This window comes from Polistes fuscatus, unplaced genomic scaffold, assembly GCF_010416935.1.
Source record: "Polistes fuscatus isolate 324 unplaced genomic scaffold, CU_Pfus_HIC Scaffold14, whole genome shotgun sequence".
Lineage (NCBI taxonomy): Eukaryota > Metazoa > Arthropoda > Insecta > Hymenoptera > Vespidae > Polistes > Polistes fuscatus.
Window position 1 is genome coordinate 4,622,667 of NW_025113042.1, and position 21,918 is coordinate 4,644,584.

A 21,918-nucleotide genomic window follows, 5' to 3' on the forward strand; every position below is an offset into this window, starting at 1 on the left:
AGGAGACGAGTCGGGTATGTCTCCGTGAAAAAGAGAGGAGAAAGAAGGGGAGAAGGGAAAAAAAGCGGAATATACTTTAAACGGTACAAAAGCTCTCGGTGCGCTTCCGTCGTTTAACTTTACGATTGTCGCACGTGTGCGTGGCCGACCCCAAAAAATCACATCGTATTCTAAGGTTCGATCGAGGACGTGGGCCGTGCCAGCGCGTAACGCGTTCATTTGGTCCCGATGATTCGAGGGAACGAGTAGTAGTAGTAAAGTAGTAAAGAAGTAGTAATAATAATAATAATAGTAGGTAGTAGTAGTAATTTTTTCAAAGACGGTGGGAACAAAATAAAAGAGAAAGAGAATAAAAAGAGAAAGGAGAATAAGAATAAGAATAAGAATAAGAAGAAGAAGAGTGTCTGTCGTTTTGCTTTTATATCTTTGTTTTACTAAAAGCCACACGTACGGTGTGTACGGTGTCGCGAGAGTCGAAGACTCGACGACTTTCGGAGGGCCGAAGGGCCTGATTGGGATCGTGTGTCACACGATCGGAAGGTAGAGTAAGAGAAACAGGAGGAGGAGGAGGAGAAGGTAGTAGTGGTAGTGGTGGCGGTGATTGAACAGGAGAAGGAGAGAAGGAAGGACGCAGAAACGTAAAAAGAAAGAAGAAGAAAAAGAAAAAAAGGAAGAAGGACGCGTTAAGTTGACGTCGATCGGCATGATCGGTGCGTCTCCATGGACGATGGGCCATTGAGGCATTCGGTGGGCGGCTGTGCGTTGAACCTTCAAAGGGAACACGCGTCAAAGAGAAGGCGTCTGTCGAAGAGAGACGAGTTTGATATCCTTGATCACTTCAGAGACGAATAAAAGAATTCAAAAGATAGAATAAAGTCCGCACACGTCGTGTTCGGGAGATGTACGGAATCTCGAGAGGAGCTTGTGGCGAGGGTGGGTACAATTCTAATCGACACCATCATCATTATCAGAGTCATCAGAGATTTTACGACGAAGCTAACGAAAGGTTCGAAATTGTAACAGTAAAAGTAAGTAGAGAAAAATCAAGAGTAGTCAGAGCAAGAGGAAAAGTAATAGCAAGAGCAACAGCAGTAGCATCAGCAGCAACAGTAACGACGGCAAAGGCAACAATAACGCGCCGGTGGCAGTGACTGTCGGCGGTAATTCAGAGGGAGTCGCAGGGGGTGGTGGAAAGAGAAAAAGATTTAGAGAGAGAGAGGGGAGCAGAAGCGTGTTTTTCCAAGATTCGTCGTTGAAAAAGAACGAGGGTCAGTTCCGGCCCATTCGGTTGGCCGTGCGCGTCTTTTCTATTGGTGCAGTCGGGTGTGTGTGTCGTATATGCGTGCGTATAAGTAAGCAAAAAGTACCTAAGTGTTCTTTGCTGACTAGATCGTTGTGTGCGAGGTACGGTTAAACGGCCTTATCTAAAAAGAAGAGTTAAGAGAGAGAGAGAGAGAGAGAGAGAGAGAGAGAGAGATTAAGAAGGAGAGAGGAAGCAAGATAGAGATATATACACAAGCGTGTGCGCACGCGCGCGCACCCAACGAACCAACCCGAGGAACACAGTGCGTGCATTTGAGTCACGCGCGCGCCTCTATTAACTTCTTTTCGAATACGGTGAGAGAACTTTGAAAGGAAATTCTGTTTCTCTTCTTCTTATATACACGTATAATATATATCTTAATAAAAGGGGAAAAAATAAAAAAAAAATAAAATTCGAATGAGATAGTGAAGATTCGGTGACCGGTTCGTTGCGAGAGAGGAAAAAAAAAGATAAAAGTCAGAGAGGAAGAGGAAGAGAAAGAGGAAGAGAAAGAGAAAATATCTCGAAGCAGTGGCCGCGCCTCATACGACTATCATCTCAACATCGAGAGAAGAGTATCGAGACGGTAATCGTGACAGGAACGGTGGTGGTGTTGGCTACTACTACACAGCAACGTTAGTCTCTGGAATGTAACAGGAAACTCCCGTCGTGTAGACAATTTTGGAAAAGGTAAGCATCATCCCTTTTTCTTTCTCTTTTTATTTTTCTATCTTTCTGCGTATACCTTGCGCGCGTGAGCTCGCTCTGGAAAGAGGGCGGCACGGCGGGGAGTTCAAATGCGAGACTGTCAGATCGATTGAAAGAGAACGAGAACGAGAATGAGAACGAGAACGAGAACGAGAAAGATATATATATATATATATATATAGTCAATTTATAAGATGTAATTTTATATATTGAGTCATAATGTATATTTGTCCCGTATTCTCTATTTGTAAAAATAAAAATTAAACGGAAAAGAAAACCGGTTTTTGTGTGTTTATCTAGTAATAATTAATTTCATTTTTTTATAGGCACGTCGTTTAAATAATCACGGAATAACTTCACAAACATAAGTATATGAAACGATATTAATTATTATAAATTTTAATGTCTGTGGGTGGATATATATATACGTGTTCATTTATGCAGTTGTTGTTTTCTTTTCTTACTTTTAGAATCGATATTTCGTTCGATTAATTGAAGTATATACGTATATATATATGTGTACATTTGACTCGATCAGTCAAGCGCACGCGAAATAGTCCCCGATCGTTGCGTCGATTCCCGAAGATGTACGGCTTTACACGAATGCGCGTAGTACTACTGCTATAGCGCGATTCACCAAGAGAAATCGTAGTAAACGAAGCAACGTGCTCGTCGATTCGTTTACGACGACTACGACGTCACGAGTACTGTCAAAGGAATACTACTACTACTACTACTACTACACTACTACTATTATTATTAGTGCTATCAACACCACCACTATATTACTACTATACTACTACTGATAGTACAAATAATACATATGAAGAAAATACTTTAGATGTTTTATCAATGACAATTAGGGATGAAAAAGAATTGTATGAAAACCAAGAAATTTTATTAATCGATGTAACTAAGAAAAATAATTTAATTTCTGATACATCAGATATTTCTAAGCAAATAAATGAACAAGAATCTACTTCTTCAAGTAAAAAATATGACAAAAGTTCAACATCTAAAGATATTAATGATGATGTTAATTTAGAGCTTAAGAAAAATATTAATGAAGAAATAGTAGTAGATGAAGCAACAGTAAACACAGAGCAACCTGTTGCGACTACTTACCCAAATAAATCACGTAAAAGTATCGAAGTTGTTTATGATAAAGCAACAATGCAACAGAATAAGAAGATAAGACCAACATTAGTTGAAATTGATGAAGATGGAAAAAAAATTATTTTGGATTCATCGGAAGAAAATTATATAGGAAAAATAGGAGAAAAAGAAGTTTTTGATACTACAAATACCACAAATAATTATAGAAGTTGCTATGATAATAAAACAAAAAGCGATTTTAGTTCTCGATGTAAAAGTAATAGAACAGGTGTACAATCAAATGGAGATTGTAAAATTCCGCAAAAAGATATAATTTCTACCCAAGAAAGTAACGATACCCCCTATTAGTAAAAAGAAAAATAAAATAGATAAAATGGATAGTGATATGCCATCAAATACCTCTAATATTTCATTTACAAAAGATCTATCATATATTAATATAAATGATGAATTGGTTGGTAAAGAAATATTTGCCAAATGGTCAGATAATAATTATTATCCAGGTATAGTTATATCAAGAATCATGATTAATTTGAAAAGTGATAATTGAATGCGAACGTTTATCAGGGGCAAACTGAAAGAGTTAATAGTAACACTGTATGCTAAAGTTCATCGAATTGCGTCCTTGTTTTTCTTTCCAATTGCTCTCAGAGTTCTCTAGGAGCTGCTGATATATCGAGCTAGAAACCGTATAACGTTCGCACTCTTAACGATGTTATTAAAAGTTCGTGACATCGAAGTACCCAAACTCTTGGTGGTATATATACTCTGCGGAAAGAGAGAGAAAGAAAAAGGGAAAAGAAATTCCAGACGGGGATAATAAAGTTTACAGGAGCGACTGTAAAACTGTGAAGGAGAACAAGAACCGACTAGGATCGTCTCTTAAGCAGTAATCCGATTGCGGAAGATTCTTGTGGTTTTATTGGCGTTTCTATCTCTTTCTTTATCTATCTATTTATCTATTTTTCCCTCTCTCTCTCTCTCTCTCTCTCTCTCTCTTACTTAAGCTCACTTGCTTTCCTCGTATTTTCCTTTTTATTCATCCCTTTTTACCCTCTGCTTTTCTCCTCCTTTTTCTCTTTTATATTTCATTTCCTCCTTCCCTCTTTCATCTTTTTCTAATTATTTCCGTAATTAGATTTCGTTCGTTAGACACCGGTAATTTCTATTCGGTCTTATCTGAGACACTATGAGTTGTTTTTGTTAGTTCTTTTTTGATGAACGTCTAAGGGATTATGAGTGAATGTTATTAGAATAAAGAGAATATAAAGAGAAAATTTTAAAGGTAAAGTTTAGGAATAAAATCGGTGGAAATGAATAATAAAAGTAATATAAAATTCAGTAATACGTAATAATAAAAATAATATAAAATGTTTCGTGTATTTTTTATATGTGCGTGCATTTATTTGTAAATTATTTATTGTCCGTTTTACTTGATAACGTAAAAATTGATCAATTAATAATGTATTTTTTGTAATTAATGAGATGTACAATTGTTTTCCGACACATAAGGTCGTCATTCGATTAAAAGTTTATCTTTGTATTATCTTCCACATATTTCAATTATCTATGAGTAAGCATTCAACTTTACACTTAAAAATAATCTCTTTTTCGCGATATCCTAAGAGTAAATTTTTAAAGTGATATTACGTTTCTACATTTAATCGGGCTACAGGAATTCCTATCGCGTTAAATTCGTTTGAGCTTGAATTACCGTTTTCAGTGATGAGATACTATTTGGTCACTGATAAAAGCGTATTGATTCAACTTCGATAAGTAACTTTCGTTTAACGATAAGAAAGAAAAACAAAGAACTTTTTGTTTGTTCTAATTTCAAGAAAACATTTTCCGTCATCAAACGATTTCATAGAAAAAGGATCGATAAGTAAATATGCAGGGTGTTCCTATATATATTTTTCGCATAACGGTGCCAGCATATTCTACGAAAAAAATAAGAGGCGAATTTTATATAAACATAGGCTACAAAAAATATTTCGATAAAAGAAAGTTGTGCAAAAAAATAGATTGGCGTGATATTAATTTACATATTAATTCCATTTTGAAGTGTTACTTACTCCGTTCTTATAATTACGGGTTTGATTTCTCTTTTCAAAATTGAATTGATTACATTTCAAATTTCTCGTTCATTTGTATATGTTAATGAAATCGGGTAATTGGATCAGTTACGGTATAAACGGATATACATAAATTATCAATAAATTTAATATTAATATATTTCCTACAATTAAAAATCCATTGGCGTAATATTTGGAAAAGGAGACAAAACCGATACATTGTTATTTCATATTTTTGTCATAACTTTTTAACGAATAATTTTTATTTTTATTCGTAGAATACTCTGATATATTTAAATGGAAAAAAATAGGAACGCTCTATATTTTTATATGTGTATACATGTTTGCGAACATGTATATGTATAAGTACGTTTATGGTGCAATCAATTTTATCTTTTCACAATCGCTGATAGGAAAACCTGTCGAGAGTCGGACTCTCGAAATTGACTAAGAATTATCGGCGTTCCCAATCGTTGACAGTTCGATCAATGAGTTGAGTACACACGTTCGTTCCGTCTATCTTTCATTTTCAGCTGTACAAATGGAGAAGGAACAGGACTGTGCCGACCATTGATATGATGTGTCGATCTACAATCTTCATATATGTATTATTAGATACATGTACATATATACGAATAGGAAATGTAACAATTGTACGTATCTATGTACGTATGTCTGTACGTACGAAGAACGATTAACCTTTGAACTTTTGACGTTGAACTTTCAATTAAAGGATGGTTATTATTTGCATCGTAATTTTACTCCATTGATCGTCAAAATTAGAATTACTATCTAAGACTTTTACAAATTTTATATTCCTTCGATGTACATTTAGAAATGATGTATGCTGATGTATCTACATATATATTATATATACTTTTAACGTAATACTATAATATTAATTATATTAATTTTTAGCATGCATTAGGGGTGAATTATACATTACACACACATATAGATTGGAAAAGTTCATTTTGAAAATATCGAGCGTGCTAATTCGACGATGTCACCGAGGAACACGTTTTCTCTCAACAAGAGTTATCGAGTCTCGATCTGAACGAACTGCACACGTAGAAAGAGAGAGAGAGACAGACAGTGTCCCCTTGCTGCAACGATGTTTACACAGTAGTAATGACCGAGTGTATAATTTACGAAAGACCGACGTGTGCGTTTCTTTTTCGTGCCCTACGATGAAAGGAGCGTGATCCGAATATACATACATATATATAAGCAAAGTTCTCCTTCCTCTTTCTACCTCTTCCTCCCTCGAACCATTTCTTTTACCCTTTTCCTTGGCTTTCTTTTTCTTTCTATTCTTTTGGGACAGAGAGAGCGGGCGCGCGCTTTGTGGTAAAACGAATTCCATCAATTTTGAAGGAGCTTTGTTGATCGAAAGAAGGAAAGAACCGTGCTCGATCTCCTTATCGAAATTTATTAGTACTCGACGAGTGCTAGGGCACAATAAAACTCGCTAAAACTTCACCTTCGCATTACGGTTAATTGCGAACTGCTACGAATTTCCATCCAGTTGTTGAACTCTTTAGTTTAAGCTTAAGCTTTTCGAGTATACGTTCCTCTATCTCCCCCTCTCTTTTTATTATCTTATCCCTTTCTATCTTTTTCTATCTCGTTCTCGCTTTCTAGCTTTCCGTTTATGTTAACGAAAAAATAAATATAAAATAAAAATAGAGATAAGGGAAGAGGATAACCGTAAACGGTTCGCGGATAAGTTATCAAATTTAAATAACTTTGGTCGTTATATTAATCGTTGCGATAGTCATTCTGGTCTACTCGTTCCTTTTTTATTCCTATTTTAATTTATTCTTATTATTTTAAGAATATTATTTTATTCTTTCACGGTGTCTCTTCTAATATGCTTTTTTAATCTTTCATAGCTATTGTTTCTTTATCATTTATCTTGACTTCGTTGCTTCTTAGATAGTCTTGTTATCTGTGATATAATATTTAAATAAGAATACTTCAAATTCTTACATTTAGTTTATATTACAAAGTGTCTGTCTCGAGGTTTTAGGGATCAAACTACTAGAGCATATTCTTTTTCGTTGCAAGCGATATAAATATTAAATACGTCACTTCGAATGATTAGCTTTATTATATATTGTAAATTTATCTCTTCCTAGTATCTGATCTATTAGTTTATACTAAGCCTATAATAAAGTTATCTATTTTTTTAAATCTATCTATCTATGTATCACAAATGCGTCATACTTTACAAATTGTTCATACATATTCCCATCGGTCTGTTTTCTTTTATTTAATTTAATTGTTTTGCTTTTAATACCGCAAGCTTCACCGTACTTGTAACGGTATCTCACGTTTCTATATTTTATTCCTGAAACGTAAACAGAGACACAGACATGAGAAAGAAAAATAAAAATGTAGAGATAAAGAAATAGAGATAAAGATAGTGACTATTACTGCACCACTATTAGCTGTATATTAAAACGGTAGACTCGTCGTCCTACAGCTCGTCGTACGTCGCGTGAGCTGACGTGTAATTTGAAAATATATAGAACAAGAAGATAGAAAAGTAGTGGTAGTGGGTGTTAGCTTAATAACGAGACGCTCAGCACTTTTACGAGATACCAAGAACCAAATTAGGAGTTTCGAAGTAACGAGCAGTGATAATTAGGCTTTTAAATACCGCGAACATCCGAAAAAGCATCCAAAAATACATCCCATAAATACATCCGAAAGTGGATTAGAAAAATCTTGTCGCATCCTCTTAAGCTTTACTTTTTCCTCCTCCTCCGCCTCCTCCTCTCCACCTATTTCTCCCCTATTATATAAATAAAAAATATATCTCTATAAAGAAAAATCTTTGAAATGGAAAAGAGAAATGTTGTCTTTTGAATGAACATTCAAAATACGAGAACTATGCTATAAGTATGAATGAACTGAACGAAGAACAACGGAACGTCGACGTGGTTCATACATCAATTTTTGTTGAGTTTCGTGTAAGTATTACACATATATGTTATGCGATATATATCTATATATCTTATTACATCTACTTATGCGCGTGCGTCCACGCCTTTGGAAAAAAAGCATCGTTCTTCGCACCTTCCTTTGAAATCGATACCGTAAGCAAAAGCAGAGCACTACATTTTCTCGTTCACAGGTGTTTCCTTCTTCTTCTGCTTCTTCTTTTACTCCTCCCCTTTCTTTTTTGTTTCCCTATTTTTTTGTTGTCTTCAACTGATTTCCGAGGATCGATCCGATGTGCACAGCGAGTGCAATGAAAAAAAATCTGTGCTACGATGCTCCGGGACTGATTTTTTCTTGATTTCTTTTTTATTTTCAAAGAGAGAGAGAGAGAGAGAGAAAGAAGAGAAAAGATAGAAAAGAGGAAAAAACGATCGGATTTCTATGTCGGTTATTTAAAAAAAAATTAGAAAAAAATACGGTATCTCTGACAGTTCAGTGTTCTTATTGTTTTCTGGCAGTATCATCACCCCCCAATTCAACCCACCTACTACCTAGTTCTCCCTTTGCAAGGGACTCGGGATTTTATTTTTTACTTTTCCGAGAGAACTCTCTCTCCCGTCGAGGAAAGTCATTCCAAGTTTTAAGCTGCAGTTTTTTAATTGGAATTTACTCGAAACTTTTTCTATCTTATCTTATATCCAGCCGCTTGAAGATTGCATTGGTCACGTGATAACAACAGTAGTATAATAAGTAAGTCCGAGTTCAATTTGGTCTTGTTTATCTTTTACTAACTGCATTAATGGAGCTTAGAGATTTTTATTTGCTAGGAATAGTTAAATTTACTCGAGAGATTTCACCTATGCGAATACAAGCTTTTACATATGTTGTGTAGTATGTTGTTTACGATATGACGAATATATAATGTATAAGCCGAATGTGTAAGAGATTTTATTCGGAGAATGAACAGCTTTTAAAAATTTTGACGGCTGTTACATTAGGGTTGCATGCTTTTAAAATATTCAAAGAGACAAGAAGAGAGAGAAAGAGAAAGAAAAAGATATCTTTTCTTATTCTTATGCTATTTGAAATGACGTATTTTCTTGTAATATCGTGCATTCTTACGTAAGTCCCTTGCATATCTCGATTATTATTTCAGTATTCTATGTATGAACGAATGACGTGCTTGAGAATAAAAAACAAGGAAGAAGAAGGTAAAGAATGTAAGATAGAAAAGAAGGATGAAGGATAGATTAGGAAAAAAAAATTACATACAAGAGAAAATAATACAGAAGAAAAAGATAGAGAGAGAGAGAGAGAGAGAAAATACTGCGTTTGAGTGACTGAGAGATTGTGAGAGAAATACAGGGAGTAACATAAGATATAGAAGGAGAAACTTAGGGAAAGAGAATCTGAGTAATATGAGTTATAGAAACGGACTGAGGGAGTGGAAGAGAGAGAGTGATAAAGAGAGATCAAAATGGGAGAGGAAAAAGGTCTCACACGCGAGAAGTTCGAATAATACGTTTTTCGTGTATTTCGAAGTAAGTGTTGCGAAAGAAAATTCAATGCGTCGTTCAATGTTTTCTCTCACTCGTCGTGTGTCCTAGGAAATTATTTTCTTCTCTAAGAGGAGGAGGAAGAAGAAGAAGAAAGGAAGGAAGGAAGGAAGGATGAGCTGGTGGGCGAGGGGAGCGCTAAGTCGACGTATCTCGTCTTTCCTTTTCTCCCTCGTCAGATTTTCTATCTGAAAACGTTGTTCGCGAGAACTGTAAATGCACGTTTAGAATTATGCATTGAAAATTGTGAAAGATATAATGTAGTTCTTTTATCTTCTTTAGTTTTAACATAACAATCGTACGAGCGGTTCTGCATTAATCAATTAGCACGATAATAATTTGATATATTTTAAATTAGCTTTGACTTTTATCATAGATTATGCGTTAGAGTTTTTTCTATAGGTCATATAAAAGATATCAAAGAAGTTTCAAATAAAGGCTACGAAATAAAGTCAACTAGTGACCCTCATGGTATTCAAAGTGTTTAATAGGAATATTCGTAATATATAACGGCCGGTATAATAAAGTCCAGTCATCTCGTGAACTACTCCGGAAGTTAATAATAGAACACCAGTCAATTTCACGCCACTTCTATTTACCACACATTATTCTATTCGTATAGTGGAAAATGTGATTGCTGTAAATTTCTGTTTATGGTTATACCTGCAACTCGTTAGCTTGTACATAACTAGTCTCAAATTTCTATCAATTTAACAATTACTTTTGTACGTTTAATTCCCTGTAATGGCATATAATTCTAATTAAACAAATACGTTATACTCGCATACATGTATGTATTTTTATATAAGTATTTGTCAGAAAAATATCATTATTAATTTATCCTTTAATAGTTAATGCCTTTACCTATCTCAGAATAGTATAATTATATTAGATTTTTTTGTCTATATGAATATTTCTCTCCCCTATATTTTTGTATTTTTTGTTAAATAATATATTATAACGAAATGTCTTTCCAGCATCTATTTTACGGAAAAAGAGAGAGAGAAAAAGAATGAAAGAAAGAAAGAAAGAACTTAAGAAGCAGGCATGCGCATATCGTTTGTGCTCTGCTCTCGTACATACATCTTTAACGTGCAAACGACCTCGTTAACCCGTATCGCTTGTCACGGAAAGAAACAACGCGTTTTTCTTCCGTCCGAAGAACTTTTACTGAAAATTACGAGTAAGAAAAAAAAGTAAAAATAAAAAAAAAGAAATTAAATGACGGACAGACTGACTAACTGATCGACACGAGAAAGAAATCATAAATATATTTACAAATATATTATTTTATATAATATTTTTTGGACTTAGGCTACAGCCGTAATTACCGATTAATCTATTTTTTGTTTTTTTTATAACGTACATCTAATTAAAAGAAAAAAGAGAAAGGAATGGACAGATAAATAAATAAATAAACAAACAGAGGTAAAAAACAAATAAACAAACCGAAAGAGAGAACGAGATCGGAAGAAAATTATAGCCTCGAGGGATCCTCGAATTCTCCCAGGATTTGCGAGGATCGTTTTTCGAGACTCCTTTAAATGCGTCACGTATCGTACACGGGAAGGGTTCAAACGTTGCTCTCTCTCTCTCTCTCTCCCTAGTTTTTTTTTTTACGAAGTTTCATTTTTTCCACCCTTCGAAGATTCAAGAAAGAGTGGACGAGTAAGGGTGGTGTATAAAGACAGGGCTGTCCAATCCGCGTGCGATCCAACACCGTAATGAATGAGATCCAATAAAAAAAAGAATGTTTTTTACATCGTTCGATATTGTATTTTATTTTCTATACGTTGGAGATTACTAATTCCCGATGAGAGTGTTAGTAGAGAAAGAAAGCAAAAGGTTGGACACCCCTGGTAAAAGAATATACAGCGTGTACGCATGAAATGCTTGGAGTAGTAGGACGTACGCGTCGTACTTTACGTTCATTCATTCACGAACACTTGTCCCTTGTCATACCTTGCGTTTGCATGCTCTTATATATCCCTATCTCTTTTTCTCTCTCTATCTCACGTAAGAATATATGTATAGGAGGGAAGAAGGAAGGGAGAGAAACGCTTGTTGAACGCGCCAATCGGAAAGGAAAGAACGAGATTGCGGCCAGAGAGAATTTCTCTCGTTTGTGTTCTCTCCTTCTCTCTCTCTCTCTTTCTCTCGAATAAAAGTCCTACGTAATACACGCACGCGTAGATGGATGATATTATTAGTGTATGCGTAGAATCATGTGCGTAAGATAAAGGGAGGGAGTACAGTGTCGTACACGAGCCACTTCCTAACCCTTCTCGTTGTTTTGTAATATTTCTTTCCCTCTCCAACCACCCCCCTCTCTCTTACATTCTACCCTTCGTCGCCCTTCTTTTTTTCTTTCTTCTTTTTCCTTTCCCTTTCCCTTTCTACCGTCTCTCTTTATTCTTGTCACCACCGCCCTTTCGAACACCCTCTTTCACTTTTTCGCCCTTTTTTCATGGTCCCTCGAATTTCTACTCTCCTTCTTTTTCTATACATGTGGGTGGGTGTAAGCGCGTATGCGTGTACTTCGAGAGATCTACTCTCGCGGTTACGTATAGATATATGTGTGCGTGTGTGTGTGCGCGCGCGCGCGTTATTTTCGCGCACGTGTATGGGTATTATACACAAAGCCCTTGCGCGTCCACTCGGGAGACGGACAGAAGGGGGCCACGGAAATTAAAGCCGCGAGGGTAGAAGATAGAAGGGGAGGAGGAAGGTATACTATATCTTCTTCTATACCGTTCATCCAGACAACAGACGAGGACTCGAGATATTTTCTCACGTATAAGAACTCGACAATGACAATTGTATTTTTCGTCAGTCCTTATGCATCGTGATCGATTAGATTTTGTAAATAATTTTCATTCCCTTCAAATTTGAATAATGAATTGGTAGTGCACAGCATCGTTTGTATTGTATTAAGGAAAACGTTTCTTTCCATTTTATTAAATGTATAATTGAAACAAGCTTGATTGAAGTTTATGTATCGTTTGACCACCTTTTACTATTTTGAATAAATGAATAAAAAATAAGAATAGCCATTTGTTTATATTTTCAATAAAAAATACATAAAATTTTAATTAAAATTTCATGGAAAGAAAATGTTTCCTTAATTTCTTGTTAGTAATAATATTTATTATTAACCGTAGGATATATATATATATATAAATACTTCCATTATATCTCCAATTTGTAAAGTACCGTAGAAATGTATTTTTAACTTGTTCGAATTGCCGGTCGTAGACACTTTGAGATCGAGCTTTTTTGTTGGTCGGAAACGTGTCAGCAAGGAGGGCGTTCTTAGAATAGTGTCATCGTTGAGGAATTATTAAGAAGCTTGTTGGAATTTTAACGTGAAAAGTCGATCGAATCGAACAATTTCTAGACCGTCTAGATCGATTTTTACGATTTATGCGAGTTCTTATTGCAAACGTATATGTACAGGATAGTTCAAAATATGCGAACATAAATTTTAGAGTTGCGAATACAGTGTCACAGTTCTTCAACATCGTTAAATGGTGTAGCAGTCAGTAAAGTTATATGAATTACTCAAAGACAAAAGTAACTACTATTCGGAAACAGGGTCATATCGGAAATACGATTATACAAACTTTCTTTTTCTTATTTTAATCTACTATATATATATATATATATATATCCCTAACGATTTCCCTATTAGTCGCCTTTTACGACAAGCAGGGATTACTGAGGGGGTATTCTTACCCGCCCCCCCACGGGTTTTATTATTATTCTTCTTACTATTAATCGTTTGCATTCGAAAGATTACTCTCGGTTTTTTTATTTTGTATAACTTTACAAAATCTAACGACGATCGGGAAAAGTGTCCTATGTTCTTGTCGATACTATACAGCTATGTATTATATAATTATTATTATTAGATATTATTATAATTATTATGCTGGAACGCATTTCATTTAGCACTGTTTTGGTAAATGCAGAAACCATAGCCGTCGTATCGTTCTCATCCTCGGTGTCGTCCAGTTTTTATTTTTACGCTGAGATGCATTTGCATAATAGTCGTGGCCACGTATGTATGTTACGCGCATGCGTGAAAGAAAGAGAGAGAAAACGAGATCACGGTAAATATGAGGTTTATTACAATTTCAGGACACATTTATGCATTGTATCAATGCACACGTATACACGTGAAAGCTATTAAATGACGGACGATAGAATATGCAAATATACAAATATGTACTATTTGCATATATCGTTGATACGATAAACTACGAAAAAAAAAATGTTATAGTTTTACATATTTTATTACATGAGAAATATTAATTATAAAATTATTAATGAAATGATGATGTTTGAAGAAGAATTTGAAGAATAATTTATCGGTAATAGTATTTTCCAGTGAATGACATTTTGAAAAAAAGAAATAAAGAAAACGATTCTTCGCGAATTGAAATTTATCGTGAATGTATTTACGAGCGAGATAGAATGTGAGATAAATCATTCTCGAGTACGTCGTCCCTTTTAAGAAAGTTTTGGAAAACTCGTTTTTGCATGGAGATTTAGTGGTGGCTGCGGCAAGACCGATGGATTTGAAAGTTACGTAGCTTTGATGAATAGCTTATACGTAGAACAAATTGCTTTTACCCCTTAACATTTTCTTATATTATATTTATTATATACGTACGTTCATTCTAAATTATTCAAATTAATTTGCAAGTAAATGTTTCTACCATTGGACAACTAGTAGCTTATTTTACAAATAAAAAGCAATTTGAATAAATAACAATTAACGAATAAACCAGCAATTGGCTAAGAAAGAATTTATGGGACAACCTAATAGGTCCCATTATTTTCTCTCTTTCCGCATATCTGTCTACTACCCTTCGATGCATCAATCATACGCAAAAAATATGACGCCTCGTTTTAAAGTTTTTCATTTCCCTTTCCATCTAAATATATTTACCGATCAATTTGACAAATTTCTTTTATTCGTACGACGCTTTATTTCGAAAACATAGATGAAAATTTATAATAGACATTTATTTGAAGATAAATTATGAATAGTTTCTAACAAAATTATTTAAAATGAAAAACAAAGAGTATGATTCTATTATTTAAAATTATTTTCTCGGTTTATGGTGAGATTTTTGCATGCGACTAACGGGAAGGAAAAAGAAAAAAAGATAATAACACGTATATATATGATACGTGCAAGTGCATGTGCATGTGGCATGCGAAAGAAAATAATGTCGTACGTATGTACAAACCTACCAACCATATCCACGTATGTTAATTGTTAAAGGGCGCATGCCTTACGCCAAGGGCGGAAGTAAAAAGGAAAAGGGATGGATTTAAAACTGCTTTTCTTTTTTTTTTGTTTTTGCTTTTCACGTTTTCTCCAGTCACGTAAACATTTTTAACCGTCGCCGTTAGGTCCTCGAGTTGCACTCACGACATTCTCCAGACGATTTCTCGAAAAAGTGAAAAAAGGGGAAGAGAAAGAAAGAGAAAGAAAGAGGCAGAGACTAAAAGAAGAGAGGGAAAGAAGAGAGGGATAGAAGAGAGAGAAAATAAGAGAGCTACTGATTCTGAAATACTGAAAAATAGAGAGAGAAAGAAAATAAGAGAGTTACTGAGAAATTGAAAGACAGGTAGAGGGAACGGAGGGAAGAAAGATGTAGGAAGATACTTAGAGAGAGAAAAAATAAGGATGAAAATGAGAGAGCGAAAGGGGAAGAGGGAAAGTAAGAAAAAGAGATACTTACGGAAAGTGGGGGAGACTGAAAGAGAAAAAAAAAAGAGAGAAAATGCAAGAGCAAGAGATTTAAATAGAGTTGGAGAGATAACATAAGTGAGAAAGCCTGAGAAAGGAAAAGAAAGAGACGGAGAGAGAGAGAGAGAGAGAGAGAACAAGATATGCGTATTTTTAATTACGCAAACGTGCACGCATGCACGCGTTCTTGGAATAAAAAGGGAGACGGATAATTGTAAATTCACTCGAAGATTTGCAACTTGCACGGTAGCTACCAAGAACATACATATATATATATATATATATTTCTAAATTCTTCTATGTCTCGTGTTCCTAAGTACTTACTTTCCTAAGCATTTTACATATGTATTATATACAAGTTAAATATGTATAAAGAGTTGAAAACGTTTTCAACAAATACGAGAATAAAACGTGATATGTTTGATGCGTTATTAACGAAAGAAATAGGGAGAGTAAAAGAGACAGAGAGAATATTAGAAAAAGAGGGTAGTTCGTTTAGTTTTTCAATTATTTGAAGTTTAGAAATTTATTCCTAAGCACTGTGTATATTCTATCTCTCTTATATTCCAGCAAGATTGTCAATGATTGCGCCTGTGCGTACTAGTTCCAAAGAATATGTACATATATGTATAGCAACTTGTATTTACCTACGTGTTATTTGATTTGAAAAATGAGTTTACCTACGGTTCCGATCTGTAAATCATTAATTCGTGTTCGCTCGCAAGTATCCTCTTATACCTACTGCTAGATCATTTTCAATCGCTCGTCTATTATCTCTGTCTATGCTTTTTTTTTTTTTTTTACTTCTTCCTCTCATATTATTTTCATATTATTACCTCGTACTACCTCGTACATTTTTAATAAGAATTTTGTCGATTTAATGAATAATTTTATACAATTTATTTTGGCGAGTCAATGTTTTCATTAATTAATAAAGCTATTGCAAATTTTTTTTTATTTCAGATAGTACTTGTTATTAATAAGAAAATATAATATTTGGAAACGCAATTATTTATAAAATGATATCGAATAAACGCGTTAAGATATTATGACATTCTTTCCGCAATTTGATTTAATTAAAAAAATAAGATTTTTTGTATATTTCGCAAAATGAAAAGAATAAAAGATACGTAATTATATAGAAAATGATATCAAATGAATACGTTTGAAAATTCATTGTAACGTTTACTATTTCTTTAGATTTTTTGTTTAATTAAAAAATAAGATTGCACATTTACAACGAATTACTTATCCCCTGTACTATTTATATTTTTTTATTTGGTACTTTCTCAATACTTACAAAACTCGATTTTAATCTAATGAGTATTTTTGCTGCTTTCTCTCTTTCTCTTTTTCACTTTAATAGAGGGTATCAACAGTACATTGCCCCGGCGGGCTAGTTTTTTGTTCGAGTTTTCGTTACCTTCTTCTCCCTCTTCTCCTCTCTTCTTTCTATATATATATATAATATGTATATTATATATACATATATATTTTTTATCTTTTTTATTTTTACTCTTTCTTTTCCCATTCGTTTCCGAATATTCGCCCCATGACGTGTAAGAAATTTAATATGCCAGACACCATTATGGAATAAAGCTTCGGGCGACGTTGGCCTACATTTCGAACTCGCGCCCTGTTTTCTGTAGATGTACATACACACGCACATGACTGCATAATTCTCTTTGCGTGTATGTGTGCTCGTGTTGGCGTAACAGCGCGTATCTCGTCCTGTCCCGTGAAAATGATCAATTCAAGGCGTAGATGTCAAACGTCGTGACTCGTTGACCTCGCATCTTTCTCTCTTTCCCTACTTTTCACCCCCTACCATCCCTTTTCCACCCTCCACCCATCTTCATATCTTTAACTTTTCTTTATTTCCCCTTTTTCCTTTTCTTTTTCGTGTTTTCAATTTTTTTCTTCCTTTTTTCACTCGTTTGCTACATTTCTTACTCCTCCACCCCCCTTTACCACCCCTTCGCCACCCCTTCACCTTCCATCATCAAGCTTTATACCTTTTCTCTGTTCTCTTTTTTTGGACTTTTCTTTTGGAAATATTATTTTGAACTTATTTTCTACCTTTCCCACCTTTTCTCCTTCCCTCTACCCGGATTATCTATTCTTTTCTTTTCCTGTTATTTCGCTACGTTTTATTCATTCAATTGGATACTTTTTTTTATGCACCCCTAGTTTGCAATCGTTTTCAATCGTCTTTATTTTTATCTTCGACGAGTAACGAGACTTCCTCCTTGGAATTTCACGATCGTGGAGCTATTCGTGCCAAATTCTTCTTAACCTGATTTCTCTTTCTCTCTCTTTAATTTTTCTTTCCTCAAGTTTTCTTTCCCTTACCTCTTCAATTCGTATAAATTCGTATTATTTTCGTTCGTATTATTACGTGTTTAAAGTCTACTAGGATAAACGTTGTGTGTGTCTTTGTTTTTCTTTTTTAATTCTTTCTTATTTTCTTTCTTACTTCGTTATTCGCGATAAAGCATGTAATAATCATTAGCGCTAAAACTACCGACAATCGCGATATAAAGTCGACTTTTCTATAACACGGTTAATTTCTACCATCTTGTTTCCAAGTCGTATTACAGGAAACTACAAAGTAATATAAATTAGCCGAATGCGTTTCGTGTTGTACGGTAATTGTGTTTTAAAATATGTATATGTATGTACATAGTTTAAAACCATAAAAAAGTTTAGATTTCGTGTACAATGAAGCGATGCCATACAACCGTAAAATTTTGCACTTTTTTAAAAAGTGCAAAGGATCTTGTAAGTCCTAAGTACATATTCATTTATTTTCGTATTCCATTGAAGTTTACGATAATCTCCGACCCATAAATTACATTCATTTATATAAAGAATATTACAAAAATTATTTAAGAATTCGTACAAAAGAAAATTACGTAAAATTAAAAAAGTAACTTAATTAAAAAGTTGTGATTTAATTCCAAGTTTCATAATTCCTATCTTCACCCTGCTGTCATAATATACTATCGATTAAAATTTTTTATTTCTTTTGATACTGAATATATCTACCCGGCTTGTTATCTCTTCGCGAACACGTAGTCTAATTGAATTAATCTTACTTAAATACTTATATCCCTGATTTTATATATACAGATTTTTTCTCGATTTTTTCCCCTTCTTTTATTTAACCAATTTTAATCCCCTTAATTAGATTATTTTGCTATTTTGCAATTTAAAATTGATTAATTCAGTAGAATATAACGATTTATCCATTTAATAACATTTCATATGCATTTAAATTGAAATATTAATATTTATGATTTTTTTTTTGTATGCAATTTATACACTATAATACATTGTATTAAATTCAACACGCTTATATAGTACCATTTTACATTACAATATATGATGATATTTTACAGTGTTTTATGACGCACGTAGTTAGAAAATATCGTTTCATAAAAGTGTTGATTTTACAAATATTTATAATTAATACGATGTATATTGTACATTGTATAGAGTTATTCCAAAAGATTCTTCCTATTTAAATGTAAAAATGAAACAAGTTTATTTCATATTTGGTATCTCTAAATAATGGATAAAATTTATTTGATGCTCTATTTTTTCAATGCGTGTTAACTTATAAAAACTAATGTAAAATATTCTAGTAGTAATATTGCATATACTGCAAGGTAACTTAGTAGTCGCATAGTTTGTTTAGAGTCGTGACTATACCACTGGTTCCTAGAATTACCTCGTCCTCGTTACACTCCACATAATCGATAAGATTATACAAGTAACAGTACTTATTGAAGCTGTCGATAGAAAACTATTTCCCTGAAGTTGAAACTTCATCTCGAATATATAAGCTCGTGAACTACGAAATTCTTCGTCGATGACTACAATCTTATGGGAAATTGAAGGAAAGTAGGAAAACGAGAATAAATGAATGAGCAAACTGAGAATAGAATAGAATGTGTGTGTGTGTGTGTGTGTGTGTGCAGCACGTTATGCCAAACGAGACCGGAAATTAAAAGAAGAAAAATATCGGTCAGCCTGTAGCAACTTCAATGTATCTACTTGTTGTGGATTTAAAACACGCGACGTCTCGAACGATGTCGTACGAGTATAAACAAACGTCGAAACTTTTCAACTCTGCACTTCCCCTTTTCAAAGGGGACGAAAAGAGACGTTAGGTCATTACGAGTAAATAGAGAGACAAAGGAAATTTGAAAAGTGTGATTCGAAAAGGCCGTTGGAAATGAAAAGTGTACTGCTACACAAAGATTATTTTTACTTCCTGCCCTGTATCCTTTTTACAACACTACTTTTCCTTTAACCTACTAGTCTTTAAATTCCCCTTTCTCTCTATTAACTATTTTCTAATAAAGAGAACAATATAAAATGATAGAAAGAAAACTTATTTCCAGAGATTAGATCAGCGCTGTCCAACTTCTCTCAGTCCGTGGACCACTTTTTTTCTCTTGTAAACATTTCGAAGCACATGCAATTGATCAATAATTAAATTGAATATTAAATAAAATTTGAAAAATAAATCCGTTGTTCGTAAAAAATCCACTTTCGATTTGATAAAAAATTAATAGAAAATCATAGGAGAAAGAGAAATCAATTCGTTATGCGAACGATAATAATTAATAATTAATAAGTATAAATAATTAATTTGAACTTGTTAAAATATTGTAAGGAATAATATTCTTACCGGGGACGAATCGAAAATAACGTGTTTACAATAAGACTGTCGAACTGTAACTGTCTCTCGAGTTATTACATCTCGGAGAATGAGTAAACACATATATAAATACGGATAAACATATGTATGTAATTCGATTTTGAAAAAGTAGATAAGAAACTGTTTACAAGATTATTTTTGTATTTTTCACGCGCTGATTCGACTGATCATAACTTTTTCCAACGAATTTATTTGATTATCGCGAAAAATCCGTTGCATTGTTTTCGTACGTAAGTTTCGTTGTTTTTAATATGACTAGAGATTATATTATTCATGAAATTAATATATATATAAAGAGTAATTATGGTAATGAAATTTGACATGAATACGGTTTAGCTAAATTATTTGCATATTAATTAATTTAATTTCATTTAATATGCAATGTTGTGCATTAGGGAGCAAACAAACTGTGCGACTACTAGATTACTTCGCAGCCATTGTGTACAATATAATATATGAGCTGTTTCACCCTAATTGTCTCATTTTAATTACTTTGAAATTATTTGTAATATTATAACTTTATAAAATAATGTTTTAAACAAAAGTTGTATGCTTCCGAAAAAGTTACTTGATATATTTAAATATGGTAATCACATTAGTCTCTCATTTATTATAATTGTAAAATCAATAAATAACAATGAGATATCTATTTCGTTAAAATGACCAAGTAAGAAGTATATCTATTAGTATTAATAAGATTATTCTAATTATATTTTATTATCTATTTGTTACATTAAAAAAGGTAAAGACTCGTTTGTCTTTTAAGAATCTTACTTCGGTGTGCATACTTATACATTTTAAAGATCTTTCTATGATAATAGAGTATATACATCAGGATATATAATTTCTTCCCCCTTAACGTTATTATAAACTTGAATGTTACTTTCTCCGATGATTGTTGCGAAATTCGCACGAATATATAATATATATAATACAATTTAATTCTCGGAGAATATTCTCAGTACGTCGGCTGTGGTTTGTGCGTTCCGTTCTTCGGTACTTTTTCACTAGAAAACAATCTAATGTACTTATTATAAAATTAGAAAGGAGAAGAGAAAAAGAAAGAAACGAGAAGAAAAAAAAATATTCGTACAAGGCGATTCATATACTCGCAGAGTGTAAAATAATTCTTAAATGATGCATCAAAAATATCTAATACAAAAGTTGCATGATTTCAAGAGAGTTCAATGATAGGATAGTAGATTTTTAGTTTTGCATGCAAAGAACTTTTAACAATTTCAAAGTTAACTTCGATTGTTTCAATAAAATCAAACAGTATTTAATTAGAAGTAAAATTTATTCATCTATGTTGGTTCTAAATTTAACGATCAAAGAGATATTAAACGATGAGTTGTAATGTATTTTAAGTGAAGTACTTTGTTAGTAATATTTATGAACACAAGTGCCTCTTTATTTTACATTCGAACGTAGAGTCCATTGAAATCACGTAACTTTTAGCATTTAACAATTCTTTTTTTCACTAGATGCATAATTTAAAAGTTATTCGAAGTGTCGAAGTTAGGGGAATCAGTCTGTATATAGAACGCGAACGTTGCTCGATGTTGAAAAGGCTGCCAACGCGAATTTAACGAAGCACGTTTCGATGTTTCAGCGAAGAAATTCTAGTCTGCATTGCTGACAAATTCAACAAATTTGACGTGCTACTCTCTTTTCCGATATCCTTCTCACATCAGTAGATTTTTGTATAGGGTAGATCC

At 33.5% G+C, this 21,918-nt stretch overlaps 1 protein-coding gene across 2 annotated transcripts in view; it reads left to right on the forward strand.

Annotated features, from left to right (window-relative positions):
• Positions 1-328: 328 nt before the first annotated feature.
• LOC122514251 (catenin delta-2-like) overlaps positions 329-21,918 on the forward strand; it is a 46,957-nt gene continuing 25,367 nt past the window's right edge. For both annotated transcript variants that reach the window (XM_043630965.1, XM_043630964.1), the window contains exon 1: positions 329-1,993. The gene's annotated coding sequence lies outside the window, so the exon portion shown is untranslated. The remainder of the gene's footprint in view (positions 1,994-21,918) is intronic.